At 39.0% G+C, this 15232-nt stretch overlaps 1 protein-coding gene across 4 annotated transcripts in view; it reads left to right on the top strand.

Annotated features, from left to right (window-relative positions):
- LOC126336524 (calpain-5-like) overlaps positions 1-15232 on the top strand; it is a 276232-nt gene that overhangs the window by 179089 nt on the left and 81911 nt on the right. The gene's annotated exons all lie outside the window — the stretch shown is intronic.

Raw genomic sequence — 15232 nt, 5'->3', positions numbered from 1 at the left:
CATCCCCATGTCACCTTCAGTATGTGCAACTCTTCGCCGGCTTCAACAACCATGCATCACACGCCATGCTCTTGCACCTCTCGCCCTCCCTCAAGGATTCCTAGCCAGCATTCTGGCTGACTCCCTCCCAGCAACTATCCATCCACCTGCAATCCTCCCCCATGCCTGCTGCCTCACTCTCCCTCTACCCACCCTATCCAACACAACTCCCACACCACCCTAGAAAAACAGCATAGGCAGGGCAGTGGGCATCCAACCAGTGCGATGTCGTGTGTGTGTGTGTGTGTGTGTGTGTGAGAGAGAGAGAGAGAGAGAGAGAGAGAGAGAGAGAGAGAGAGAGAGAGAGAGAGTGGGGGGGGGGGCAAAAGGGGGGGGGGGGTATTGTGCATTGTCTCCTTTACTCCTAAAATACTTAGGTTTAAATAAAAATGTTCACCAAGGTGTTTATCAAATTTTCCTTACACAAAAAAATAATGAGCTTTAATTAGATTAACACATCTGGTATGCAAGACACATAGGCAGGCAAACCTGCAGACTTCAAGGTCAATGTAATAAATCTAGTTCCAAAAAAGGCAAGCGCTGACAGATGTGAATATTACTGAACTATCAATTTAATAAGTAATGCTTGCAAAATACTGACACAAATTAGTTACAAGAGAATGGTAAAATTTATAGAAACCACCTCCAGGGAAGATTAGTTTGGGTTCTGGAGAAATATAGGAACATGCCACGCATTATTGTCCATAATTTATCTTAGAAGATAAGTTAAATAAAGGCAGACTGACGTCCATAGCATTTGTAGATGTGGAGAAACATTCTGAAGGTAGCATTGAAATTCTGATCGTAGCAGAGATAAAATACAGAGAGCAAAAGGTTATTTAAACTTGTATAGAAACCCTGACTGCAGTTACAAAACTCAAAGGATATGAAAGGAAAGCAGTGGCTGAGCAGAGAGTGAGCTGCAGCATGAGGCTATGTTATTCCATGTGTACATTGAGCAAGCAGTAAAGGAAATCAAGGAGAAATTTATGTAGTAAATTTAAATTCAGAGAGAAGAAATAAAAACGAGACAGCCAATGACTTGGGAAAACAACTGAATGGAATGGATAGTGTTGTAAAAAAGAGATTATAAGATGAACATCATCAAAAGTAAAACAAGTATAATTGAATTTAGTGAAAGCAAATCAGGTGATGCTGAAGAAATTAGATTAGGAAGTGAGACACAAAATGTAGTAGATGAGACTTGCTATTTGGGGAGCAAAATAACCAGTTGTGGCTGAAGTAGAGGGGATATAAAGTGCACACTGGCCATAGAATGAAAGGTTTTTTCTGAAAAAGAGGAATTTGTAAACAGGTAACATAAATTTAAGTGTTAGGAAGTATTTTCTAAAGGTATTTGTTTGGATCAAACCCTTGTACAGAGGAGAAATGTAGACAATGAACACAGTTCACACAAGAAGAGTATAAAAGCATTTGAAATGTGATGCTACAGAGGAATACTGAAGATTAGATGAGCAGATCAAGTAGCTATTGAGGAGATACTGAATCAAGTTGAAGAAAAAAGAAACTTATGACACAACTTATCTAAAAGAAGGGATCATTTGATAGGATGCATCCTCGAGCATGATGAGATTACCGATCTGTAGGGGAGAGAAGTGTAAGGAGTAAAACTGCAGGGGAAGACTGAGGGATGAACAGTAACGTCAGATCACCAAAGTTAAGCACTGCCGGGCTGGGCTAGCACTTGAATGGGTGACCATCCGGTCTGCCGAGCACTGTTGGCAAGTGGGGTGCACTCAGCCCTTGAGAGGCAAACTGAGGGGTGACTTGATTGAGAAGTAGTGGCTCTGGTCTTGGAAACTGACATACAGTTGGGAGAGCGGTGTGCTGGACATGCCCCTCCATATCTGCATCCAGTGACGCCTATGGGATGAGGGTGACACGGTGGCCAGTCGGTACCTTTGGGCCTTCATGTCCTGTTCGGGAGGAGTATAGTTTAGTTTAGTTTATTGTAAATAAAGAGGGTTATACAGGGTAGAGTAGCATAGTGAGTTGCATCAAACCATTCTTTAGACTAAAGACGATGACAACAACAACACCAACAACAACAGATCCCTTATTTTATGAGCCATTATGCGATTGCTGAGAGCATTCCGTAAAAGCTCAACAAAGATTTCAGAATTAATATTATTGTTTTTATACATTACAACCTGCTGAATGCTTCATACCACAGCGGTGGTTTGCATCTCAAGTGTCTTAAATTCAACTGTTTTTTTGTAGATGACTGTGATGACTAGATGTCGAATATAGTGTTGACTTTGTCTTATTATGGAAGTTATGCAAATGAGAACTTTCCTTTTATAAATGATCACATGAAACTTCTCAGAGAGTTTGGATACTGTCTTCCAGTCAGATTTCTTGCTGTAGATGAAATGTCAATTGTCATTTTCCTTGAGATGGAAAAGCTTCTGTCCACAAATCATCATGGTTTTAGAAAGCATCACTCATGCAACACTCAGCTTCCCCTTTTCTCACATGATCTAAGCAGATTCCATATTTCTAGATTTCTGAAATGCATTTGAAAGGGTGTTCTACTGTGAACTATTAATGAAGTTATGAGCATATGGAGTAGGTTCCCAGATGTATGAGTGGCTTGAGGGCTCGTTAAGAAACAGAACCCAGTACAATGTGCTGAATGGCAAGTGTTAATCAGAGGCAAGGTTATTTTCTACGTCTGGTGGACCTAGTGAGCAGCCACATGCAGCTGTTTGCTGTGGTGTATGGGAAGGTGTCATAATTGAGTGACTGTAGGAGGATACACGGTGACTTAGACGAAATTTCTTGTTGATGAGATGAATGGTGGCTAGCTGTAAAAGTACAAAAAATGTAAGTTAATGCAGATGAGCAGTAAATACAAACCCATAATGTTTGAATGCAGCAGTAGTGTATGCTGCTTGACAGAGTAACATTGATTAAATATCTAGGTGTAATGTTGCAAAGTGATATGAAACAGAATAAGCATATAAGGATTGTAGTAGGTACGGTGAATGGTCATCATTTGGGTTATTGGGAGAATTTTTGGAAAGTGGGGTTCATCTGTAAAGGAGACTGCGTATAGAACAATAGTGTGACACATTCTTGAGTGCTGCTCAAGTATTTGCGATCTGCAGCAGGTCGGATTAAAAGAAGACATCCAACCAATTCAGAGGTTCAGACACCACACAAGAAATATATCAATGCTTCAGGAACTGAAATGGGAAACCCTGGATGCAAGGCAAAGTTCTTTTCAAGGAACACAATTGAGGCAATTTGAAGAACTGACATTTGAAGTCGACTGCAGAACAGTTCTATTTCCGCCAATGTATATTTCGTGAAAGAACCACAAAAGATAAGGTAAAACAACTTAGGGATTGTACAGAGGCATTAAGGTAGTTAGTGGCGTGCAAAGTATGTACGTAGATGTAAATGTAGATTTAGAAGTAGGTGTAGATTTCAACTGTTAGTAGTGTAGGGTGAATAATATTTCATTCATCTTGAATATTTTTCACTGCTTCAATTTTGTCATCACGGAATCTTCTGACTTTATAGGATTATTACAATGAAATGAATACACCTAGCTGCATACAAGCATTGATATAAGTCAACGCGGTCAGTTGAAAATGTGTGCCCCGACCAGGACTCGAGCCCGGGATCTCCTGCTTACATGGCAGACACTCTATCCATCTGAGCCACCGAGGACACAGAGGATAGTATGACTGCAGGGCCATATCTTTGACATGCCTCCTGTGAGACCCACATTCCCAACTCATTGTCCCACACTATATTCATAGTGTCCCTGCCCATTATACTCATAACTCGCTGATTTTTGCCGATTCCTGTAAGAGTTCAGGCACTGTTTGTGCATCCGCACAGAAGAAGAGGGTCAAATGGCTGGTGTGCCTTAAAAACAAAGATTCCAAGACTTACCAAGCGGGAAAGCGCCGGCAGACAGGCACAATGAACAAAACACACAAACACACACACAGAATTACTAGCTTTCGCAACCGATGGTTGCTTCTTCAGGAAGGAGAGGGAAAGACAAAAGGAAGTGGGTTTTAAGGGAGAGGGTAAGGAGTCAAGGAGTCATTCCAATCCCGGGAGCGGAAAGACTTCCCTTAGGGGGAAAAAAAGGACAGGTGTACACTCACGCACACACACACACACACACACACACACACACACACACACACATATAGAATGTTATTGTGTTTGAGTGGGTAATAGAAGGTTGCTTGTTTGTGACGTCATGTTACTGTTTATTGAAAAGACTTTATTTTTTTGTATAGCTTGAGATGGTACTGTTCCTGATCCTAACTGAGTTATATGGTTGACATTTAGTAGAATTCTCTATGAGGTGGTAGAAATACACCAGTAAGAAGATGGAAATGACAAAATAGAAACACAATTTATTGACCAGCATAATACAAGAAACACTGCTGTCTTTTGTGAAGTCCTTGCTTGCTACCATTGGTCATAGGTCATTGCCTCCTTTCCTAGTGCAGAGCACTGAAGGGATAACGTTTGTGGGGATGAAAACTGATGAGACGGATGGCATGGACATGGCTGTATTTCAGGGTTCGGAGGTGCAGTTGCATGTGACCAAATGTACCTTGACTGGCATGGATACGAGTCATGGTTGGAGTGTTTCTCAGTGGTAGTTGATGTAATTGAATATGATGGACTGGCTATAACAGTTGCTGGTGTGGGCCACAGTTTTGGACCTTTTTTTAGTGGTAGGTTTGTAGGTGGGTATGATGCTTATGCCCAACAGATGTTATGGTTGCTAGTGTTGAGTGTATCTGAAGAACGAAGCAGAGCCAGGCGGCAAGTTGAAGCAGACAGTGTAGTACTAACCTTCGAGCTGTGTGGAAGTGATGATGAGGTGCGATCAGATGGCATGGGCTGTATGTGGGTGTGTCTGTGCAATGGCCAATGCCATGTATGAACAAAGTACACTGCAGCTGTTCCTGTGCTAATATAACGGTGGGGAAAGTGCCATTGATACACTGAAATAGGGAAACATTTTCTGCACAGAGCGCATTGTTACTGGCCCAGCAGTTGTCATAATGTTGATGGTTTATGAGAAGTTCCTATGCCATTGTGTCAGACTCACAGAGTCATTGGAAATGGTGAGAAAAATCAATGCGCAACACACATTCAGTGACATCGGTGATGTAGAATGCCCATGTGACTTGGTGTTTATTTGAGAGGTGTAAATTACATGCCATGGATCCTTGCACTCTGATCATGGGGTTCTTGGCTGCATGCAGTTGGAGTGATAGTGTGCTATTGTCTGTCGAAGTGTCATTTTGTGCTATGGTGCTGATATTGGAACAATGTTGATGAGAAAGTATTCAGCAAAGTTGAGATCAAGGATATATAACATGCCTCCTCAATGAGTGTGCAGGAAGATGCATGTTTGTAACACATTTAGCAGTTGGTGACAACTTGATGTAGTTGTGTGAGCTGGTGCTTGCAGTTTTGGAAATAGCACAAGGTGCAGCATTTGAATGTGGCATCACTGAACTGGTGTGATACCAGCAGGTTAGTAACCTTGAATCAGCCGCCATAGTCTTTGTGGTATTGTTCAGTGCTCGGTTGGTGCCATGTGCAGTCTGCCGTTATGCAGTGGCAGTGATATGACTGTTGGTGGAATTTGGCTGTACTCTGTTTTGTCTGTCCATGTGGGTGGGTTGCCAATTTATAGCGTGTTGTGCGGATTCTGTGGCTTCCTGGTTGATGCCATGCTTGTGATGTAATATCATAAACAACCTATTGGCAGTGGCCAAGTGTTGCTCCAGCTGTTCTGTTTCATGTGGTGTCAGTGGTAGTTGTAACTGCTCCAGTAGTTTGTCAATCCAGAGCATCCACAAAGTGGCAGTAGTCATGAGATTTGTGTCAACAGTGGGGTGTAGACAGTGCCAAAGTAGCAACAGCGTCTTGTCTTTGAGTTGTTCACCTTGCAGGGATTGTTGTAATTGTGCCTCCTGTGTTTTTTGATAGTCTTTGCAACAGCACTGTCGTAGCTATGTTGTATTTATTTTTGGCAGGTGATGAAAAGATGAAATCACTGATTAAATCAGTATGTTCCACAAGTTTACTGATGAGCATGATGTATTCGATGTTGTCATAGATGATATTTAGTGAACTGAATATACACTCAGCAGTGGCAAACTGTAGTGCCGGCTGTTCTGTTCTTAGTGCTGATACTCTCAGTTGAGACAAAAGTTTGTGCAAATGTAAACGTCCAAATGGTGGTGCAATCGTAGTTGGCCAGTTCAATGTTGAAAACAAAGGAGGTAATGAATTTGGAATCCAGTGCATCGGCACGCTCAACAGTTTGTGTCGGCAGATGTGAGACAGGCAGGAGTTCAGACACTTTACATTACACGGAGCAGGAGGTGTGGACTATTTGCAAAATATATCACAGTTAGTGGTGAATTTCACTTGATGGGTCAGTACACACTGATGTGGATAGTAACTGAATGCAGAACGTGCAAATGTTCGAGCAAAGCTCACATCGCAGTAGGCATGAACGTTTCATGAAATAGTTCATTGTTAGACACAGTTGGCACATGGTGATTTGTAGCACAGCAGTAGTTTGTCTGTTGTCGGCCATTGTCACGGCATGATTGCTGCAGTGGTTGGTGCATTATTTAACATTGTGTTGCACTAGTTACACTGATGGCTGCATTGTTAATGCATGGTAGGCCATTCATAATGAAAATTCATATGTTGTGGTTGTACTTTCCTAGAATTCACTATAAGACAGTAGGAAAATACCAATTACGAGATGGGGAAAAATGACATAGAAACACAGCTTATTGACAAGCACAATACAAGATGCATGTCCATTCACAGACATAGTTCTGAACACACTGCCACCTTTGATCGAGTCACAGATTTTCAGCTCTTGCTGGCATTGATCGTAGGTATCGATATCCCCACATACGTATACCATTCCATGTTGAAGTACTTGGTAATCTGGGAAGTTCATTTGAGGCATTTGACGGAGGAATTCTGGGGGTGAGAACTGTAAGAAATGGCTCTGTACATGGACAAAGTCATTAAGATAACTTTGAAGTCTATAGATATTGATAAGGTTGTTAGCATAACTATTAACATAACTATTAGCATAACAACAGATCTGCTACACAGCCCTAGATTATGAAATAAGTACTACTTTACACTGAACAAATGGTAGCTGCTGGTATGAAGGTGCTGCTGATAAATTCTTCTTTTTGTGGGGACTGGAGTAATGGTTTGTGCACAAAGAGAAGTGGGTCATAATATTCATAAAGATAATTCTGCAACAAAAAAAGGTTTTAGCAGATATGATGATAGAGGTAGTGAAGGATATCTGCTTCATCATGTCCAGACTGTAAAGCTGTCATAATTGGATTTATCATCATCATCATCATAATCATCATCATCATCATCATCGGCTGTTACCCTTAATTGTCTGGAAGTCAGGTCCTCAAATGTGAAGTAATTGTTAGTAAGATTGATATCTACAAGGGATGTAAGGAGGTAGACTTTGGTTGGTTTCCAAGTTAATTATAGGAAAGTTAATTCTCAGCACTGACAAGACTTTTTACATGCCAATGTTGGTACAGAAGGAGCAGTTTTTTACTTTTAAGACAGTGAGGCATGATGATGAGGTATGCCCAAAAATAAAATGTAGAAACAGGATGGGAACACCCTACATAATAGCATTGAAATGATGATCTAGTGGAGTTAATATACAGTATATCCACTGATAAGTTTCAAACTTTCTGCACCGGTAATGTCAAAGATGGTTTTGGGTACATGCTTTGGGGAATAGTGAGAAGGTGAGTACAAGAAATGATCATTCATATAAGCTGAGACAGCTAACAGCTCCATTATACAGCAAAACAGAAACAAATACAATAATCCTTTAATGTGGTGTGCTTAGGGATTGCTTGTCCAAAAATAAATGGTCATCAGCTTTCTGATCCCTTTGAACAGTTGACAGGATCCACACTTATCATCTCATTCCTTTGAATTCTCTCTCCTGGTTTTGCAGAATGTTCAATAGCTTCTCGAAGTGGGCTTCCATTTTCTCAAAGCAGAACTGCATATTTGTGTGTTATGTTGCATTCAATGTTCTTTCAAGCCAGAGAACCATAATATTTAAGTCTGCAACTTTACGTCTAGGAAGATCTTTTAATTGTTTTACTTTTATACTTATAATCCACACTGAAAAACATGGCAGCAAGTAATAGTGCAACACTTCTTCCCTCGTGCAACAACCCTTCTTTAAATTATGAAAAGGTTAGAAAGTGCTAAAAAGTAATGCAAAAGTTGGATCAAGTGTAGAGGATGCAATAATTTGTTCTACTTTTGATATGCTAAAATTGATTAATCAGTGAAAGAAAACAATGAATTTATGACAGGCTGGGCAATGTAATCAATGATGCCTTAAAAACTCAGCTAAAATAAGAAAAACAAAAAATGTGACTGTGAGTGCAAATTATCAGCAGTAGTTGAACATTTAATAAGTGAAATTCAGTGGCTAAAGGCTGAGGCTACTTTACTAAATAAAAAGGTGAACGAAATTGTTCAACAGTGCGTGCTGAATGATTATAAGCATAAATCAAAAACCGAGGAAAGCTTTCCATCCATTGTTACTCAAAATAGCAGATTCTGGACAAACTAGTGGAATATGCATTGTTTACATCTGTGGGAACTAAAAGAAAACATTCAAAAGAAAAAAAAAATTATCCAGTGATAAGTTCAAAAAATACCAGGTCCTAACGTCATGTGCTAACTTAGTAAGTGAAAGTATATAAACTGTCTAAGGTAATGATGGTGAAATCAGTGAAACTATATGCAAGAAACTATCCCAAAAGAAAAAGAAAAGAAGCAAAGAGAACCAGAAATTCAAGAAGGGCCAGATTCTAATATATGGAGATAGTCATGGTTGCAGAGTGGCACAAAAGATTGCTAATAGCTATACGTCTGTGGCTCACATTCAACATGGACCAATCCTTTTTGCTGTGGTGAAGCTGTGCATGTAAGATAGTGAATCCTTCTCATTAATGGATAGCATCATTATCATGTGAGGTACATCAAGCAAATGCACTATCAGACCAATGGAAGTAACATTCAGTAGTTAATTGTCACTAAAATAATTGTCATTAACATTCCATAGAGACATGATCTAATGGAACAATGTTCTGAAGTTGGAAATTGCATAAAACAAATTATAGGCTTAAAATAACGTGTAATCAATTTCACAATATGTGTCAGTAAATGCCGGTCATCTAGAAAGGAACCTGTACATGACTCATGGTATGCACATAAATGAGAGGTTAACAAGAATATCAGTAAATTAATTATCAAGGAAACTAGATTACATTTTCTGTGAAATGGTGTAAATAATTGCATTGCCAATGGAATGGTACAACCATGTCATACAGGATCTGCTGCACAAAAAGTCACTGCAGGAAAGCCAATGACAATTGTAAAGCCCTAAATCACCCTTAATGACCCAGCAGGAGTAAAGAAGAATTTTTGTAGTCTCAAAAAGAAGCACAATGATCTGGATTTCATTAAAAGGATTGATAGATGTGACTTATTATCTCTAGCTAAACTCAGTACACTGAAGGCCTAACTAGCATTAGTCAGCTACTCTCAATGAAATTTTACTTGAACTTAGTAAGATAGAAGACTAGGGCTGGTGTAGCAATATTCACTGTAAAAGAAAGTAATTTCAATGTTATTGATCTAAGTACTTCCTGGTTAGAAAGTGTCTACAGGAATGTGGATAAGCTACTACAAACAGCATAGTGAATGCGTTACTGCAACCAAGATAGATACAAATCTCCCGGCTACCACAGTAGTACAAGTTTATATGCTAACTAGCTTGGCAGATGATGAAGAGATTGAAGAAATGTATGATATGATACAAGAAATTATTCAGATAGTTAAGAGAGACGAAAATTTAGTAGTCATGGGGACTGGAATTCGACTGTAGAAAAAGGAAGAGAAGGAAAAGTAGTAGTGAATATGGATTGAGGGTAAGGAATGAAAGAGGAAGCCGCCTGGTAGAATTTTGCGCAGAGCATAACTTAATCAGATTCGCAGAAGAGCTTCTGTGAAATTTGGAAGGTAGGAGACAAGAAATTGGCAGAATTGAAGCTGTGAGGATGGGGCGTGAGTTGTGCTTGGGTAGCTCAGATGGCAGTACACTTGCCTGTGAGAGGCAAAGGTTCTGAGTTCAAGGCTCAGTCTGGCACACAGTTTTAACCTGCCAGGAAGTTTCATATCAGTGCACACTCTGCTGCAGAGTGAAAATCTCATTCTGGAAACTTAATCATAGCTAACACTTGGTTTAAGAATCATTAAAGAAGGTTGTATACATGGAAGAGGCTTGGAGACACAGGAAGGTTCCAGATAGATTATATAATGGTATGACAGAGGTTTAGGAAACAAATTTGAAATTGTAAGACATTTCCTGGGGCAAATGGGGACTCTGACCACAGTTTATTGGTTATGAAATGTAGACTAAAACTGAAGAAACTGCTAAAAGGTACGAATTTAAGGAAACAGAGTCTGGATAAACTGAAAGAACCAGAGGGTGTAGAGAATTTGAGAGAGAGCATTAGGAAACAATTGACAATAACAGAGGAAAGAGATACAGTAGAAGAAGAATGGGTAGCTTTGAGAGATAAATAGTGAAGGCAGCAGAGGATCAAATAGGTAAAAAGATAAGAGATACTAGAAATCCAAGGGTAACAGAAGAGATATTGAATTTAATTAATGAAAGGAGAAAATATAAAAATGCTGTTAATGAAGAAGGCAAAAAGGAATACAAACATCTCAAAAATGCGATCGACAGGAAGTACAAAATGGCTAAGCAGAAATGGCTAGAGGACAAATGTATGGATGTAGAAGCACTTATCACTAGGGGTAAGATAGGTACTGCCGACAGGAAAATTAAAGAGACTTTTGGAGATAAGAGAACCACTTGTATGAACATCAAGAGCTCAGATGGAAACCCAGTTCTAAACAAAGAAGGTAAAGCATAAAGGTGGAAGGAGTACATAAAGGGTCTGAACAAGGGTAATGTACTTGAGGACAATATTATGGAAATGGAAGACGATGTTGATGGAGATGAAATGGAAGATATGATACTGTGTGAAGAGTTTGACAGAGCACTGAAAGACTTAAGTCGAAACAAGGCCCTGGGAGTAGACAACTGATAGCCTTGGGAAAGCCATCCCTGACAAAATTTTACCATTTGGTGAGCAAGATGTATGAGACAGGCAAAATACCCTCAGACTTCAGGAAGAGCGTAATAATTCCAAGGTGTTGACAGGTGTGAAAATTACTGAACTATCAGTTTAATAAGTCACGGTAGCAAAATACTAACATGAATTCTTTGCAGAAGAATGGAACAACTGGTAGAATCCAATCTTGGGGAAGATCAGTCTGCATTCTATAGAAATGTTGGAACACACGATGCAATACTGACCCTACAACTTATCTTAGAAGATAGATTAAGGAAAGGCAAACCTAGGTTTCTAGCATTTGTAGACTTAGAGAAAGCTTTTGACAATGTTGTCTGGAATACTCCCTTTCAAATTCTGAAGATGGCAGGGGTAAAATACAGGGAGCAAAAGGCTGTTTACAATTTGTTCCGAAACCAGATGGAGCTGTAAGAGTCCAGTGACTGAGAAAAGAGTGAGACAGAGTTGTAGCGTATCACTGGTGTTATTTAATCTGTGTATTTAGCAAGCAGTAAAGGAAACAAAAGAAAAATTTGGAGTGGGAATTAAAATCTATGGAGAAGAAATAAAAACTTTGAGGTTTGCCGACAACATTGTAATTTTGTCAGAGACAGCAAGGGACCTGGATGAGCAGTTAAACAGAATGGTCAGTGTCTTGAAAGAAAGATATAAGATGAACATCAACAAAAGTAAAACGAGGATAATGGAATGTAGTCAATTTAAGTCGGGTGATGCTGAGGGAATTAGATTAGGAAATGAGAGTCTTAAAGTAGTTAATCCGTTTTGCTATTTGGGGAGCAAAATAACTGATGATGGTCAAAGTAGAGAGGATGTAAAATGTAGACTGGCAATGGCAAGGAAAGTGTTTCTGAAGAAGAGAAATTTGTTAACATCGAGTATAGATTTAAGTGTTAGGAAGTCTTTTCTGAAAGTATTTGTATGGAGTGCAGCCACGTACGGAAGTGAAACATGGACGATAACTAGTTTAGACAAGAAGAGACTAGAAGCTTTCGGAATGTGGTGCTACAGAAGAATGCTAAAGATTAGATGGGCAGATCACGTAACTAAAGACTGTCCACAGAATAGAATTGGAGAGAAGAGGAGTTTGTGGCACAATTGGACTAGAAGAAGGGATTGGTTGGTAGGACACATTCTGAGGCATCAAGGGATCACCAATTTAGTATTGGAGTGAAGTGTGGAGGGTAAAAATCATAAAGGGAGACCAAGAGATGAATACACTAAGTAGATTCAGAAGGATGTAGGTCGCAGTAGTTACTCAAAGATGAAGAGGCTTGCTCAGGATAGATTAGCATGGAGAGCTGCATCAAACCAGTATCTGGACTGAAGCCCACAACAACAACAAAAACAACAACAACAACAACAAACAAGCCATCTGTGGAAAACCGAGCGAGGTGGCACAGTGGTTAGACACTGGACTCGCATTTGGAAGGACGAGGGTTCAATCTCACGTCCGGCCATCCTGATTTAGGTTTTCCGTGATTTCCCTAAATCACTCCAGGCAAATGCCGGGATGGTTCCTCTGAAAGGGCACGGCCGACTTCCTTCCCTAATCTGATGAGACCGATGACCACGCTGTCTGGTCTCCTTCCCCAAAAACAACCAATCAACCATCTGTGGCAAATATGGATATATTTTTCAAAAATCTATCTGACTTATTTGTGTACACACACAGGACATTTTCAGCGTTAAGTTGTCAAGTAAATAATAACAGGGAATATGAATGTAGACTTATTAACCAATGATTACAACTCCAAACATCTAACGCCACCCATTCATGAGCCAACTACAGAAACTGACAGCTGAAAAACAGGTCTGGATAACATGATAATAAACACGACCATCTGCAGTAGATCTATTCTAAAATTAGCCATTTCTGACCACCACACAGCGCAGCTTCAATTGGAGTCCTATGAGGTGCCTGCCATCACTAAAAAGGAACAATATTTAAGCAAAAGAATTATGTTCAAAGATAACATCAACTGACTGAAATGCATGAATCACACATACCATGGTTTGACAATGGTAGCTTTTCCTATGACAGCTTGGCTCCTGACTTTTACTGCTGTTCTGATGCCACATGTCCAGTTATGCCCACAAGAGTTAAACAAGCAAAAACTGTAAATAAAAGTATCATTGAAGCTAGGGAAAAATTAAAATTACTCCATACTGCAATGATGAATGACAGAGAAAATCTCAAACAAAAATAAACCTTCAGCATTTATCACAAATACTATAAAGGTTTATTGATATAGAATAGGAGGAACTATGTTGCAAATAAGATTCAGGCTTCACATAGTGTTACTGCTGGTGTCCGGGCAGTGATAAACAGTTTTAGAACAACTTTGCTATTAATTACAATGGGAGTTCATAAAACATCAACTTGAAACTTCAAACATATTGAATGAATGGGCCTACTTTTCTTCATTAGTGGAAAACATCAGTGACAATCATAAAAACCCATTAAGCCCTAACAAATTGCTAGAAGTAATGAATATACTAGCTCTTTAAAATCATCCAGTGTGGGGCATCATGAAGTCAATCAGGCATTTTATCAGACTGACTAAAAATAGTCCAGGTAACACTGATCTTTAAATAAATTGGACAAATACAAAATTGAAAACTACAAGCAAAGAGAACCTAATGTTGGAAAATCAGAATAGATTCCTAAAAATAAATCAACTAGCACAGTAGCTGCTCAGTTAATTGAAGAGGTATTAAATGGCATCAAAAACAAGGAAAATGTTGCAGGTATATACCTAGACCTTGAGAAAACTTTTGACTGTGTGAATATCACTATTCTATTAGATAAGCCCAGCAGCACTGATTATGACCTACCTGAGTAACCAAAAACAGGTTACACTGCTTAAAACTGAAAATGGTGTTCACAAATCTAAAATAACTAATATAAATATAGAGAGCCAGGGATCAGTATTGGGTCGTCTTCTGTTTTTGATTTATGTAAATGACATTAAATATTGCTCTCTAAGTTCCAAAGTAGTTCTAAATGCAGATGTTATATCCATCATGTATAAAAAGGAATCATTTAAAGAACTAAAGAGCTATTGCAGTAATGTGAAAAATAAATTGTTCAGTACTTAATGAAAGCCATCGAAATGTGAGCACCTACGAGGACATGTCTCACGGAGTTACCACTAGTTGTTTTAGTGATTAGATTAAACTGCACATAGGCAGTGAACTGGTAAAAAAGAGCTTAGTGTAATATTTCTCAGTTTGACCATTCATAGCAATCTGAAATGGGGACATGCATGTTGACTCTCTAGCATGTAAGTTATCTCAGAAGGTATATGCAGCTAATATGATTAGAAGTTTTGCAAAGGCAGTGTTTCCTAAAGACTGCATACCATGCTTTATTTTTCTCAAATTTAAACTATAGAACAGAAATGTGGGGAGCAGCAACCAAAGCAAATATAAAGCCACTAATACTTCAAAAAAGTTCTATATGAATCACCTGTACAAGAAGGAATCATGCTGTGACTTGTTTCCAAAAGCTGGTGTGCTTGCCATAGTAAACATGAAGATTCTAAAAGCCATATTGCTGTACACCAACATTTATTTTTATTCAGTAGAATACCAGAAATAAAGAAAAATTTTGCATCAGTTGCCTCAGTCATCACACTGTGAAAGTCGTCCACACTGTCCAAGATTAAAATTAGTCAATGCACTGCTCATTGCATTTATGACTTTTTCCACATTAAGTTTAAATTTCAGTGTAGGAAATTCCTGTTACAGAATCCTTTTTACACATTAGGAGAACATTATACTTACGTGCAGAATAAGAAGTGCTTTGAAAAATGTGTGTAAATAGTGTTCAGCAAACCATTTATTTATGATCTTAGTAGATGTTAATCAATGAAGAATAATATAAGGAAAAAGATGGATTGTGTAATACTGCTATA

This window comes from Schistocerca gregaria, chromosome 2 (assembly GCF_023897955.1).
Source record: "Schistocerca gregaria isolate iqSchGreg1 chromosome 2, iqSchGreg1.2, whole genome shotgun sequence".
Lineage (NCBI taxonomy): Eukaryota > Metazoa > Arthropoda > Insecta > Orthoptera > Acrididae > Schistocerca > Schistocerca gregaria.
This window is presented reverse-complemented; position numbering and strand designations above follow the sequence as displayed.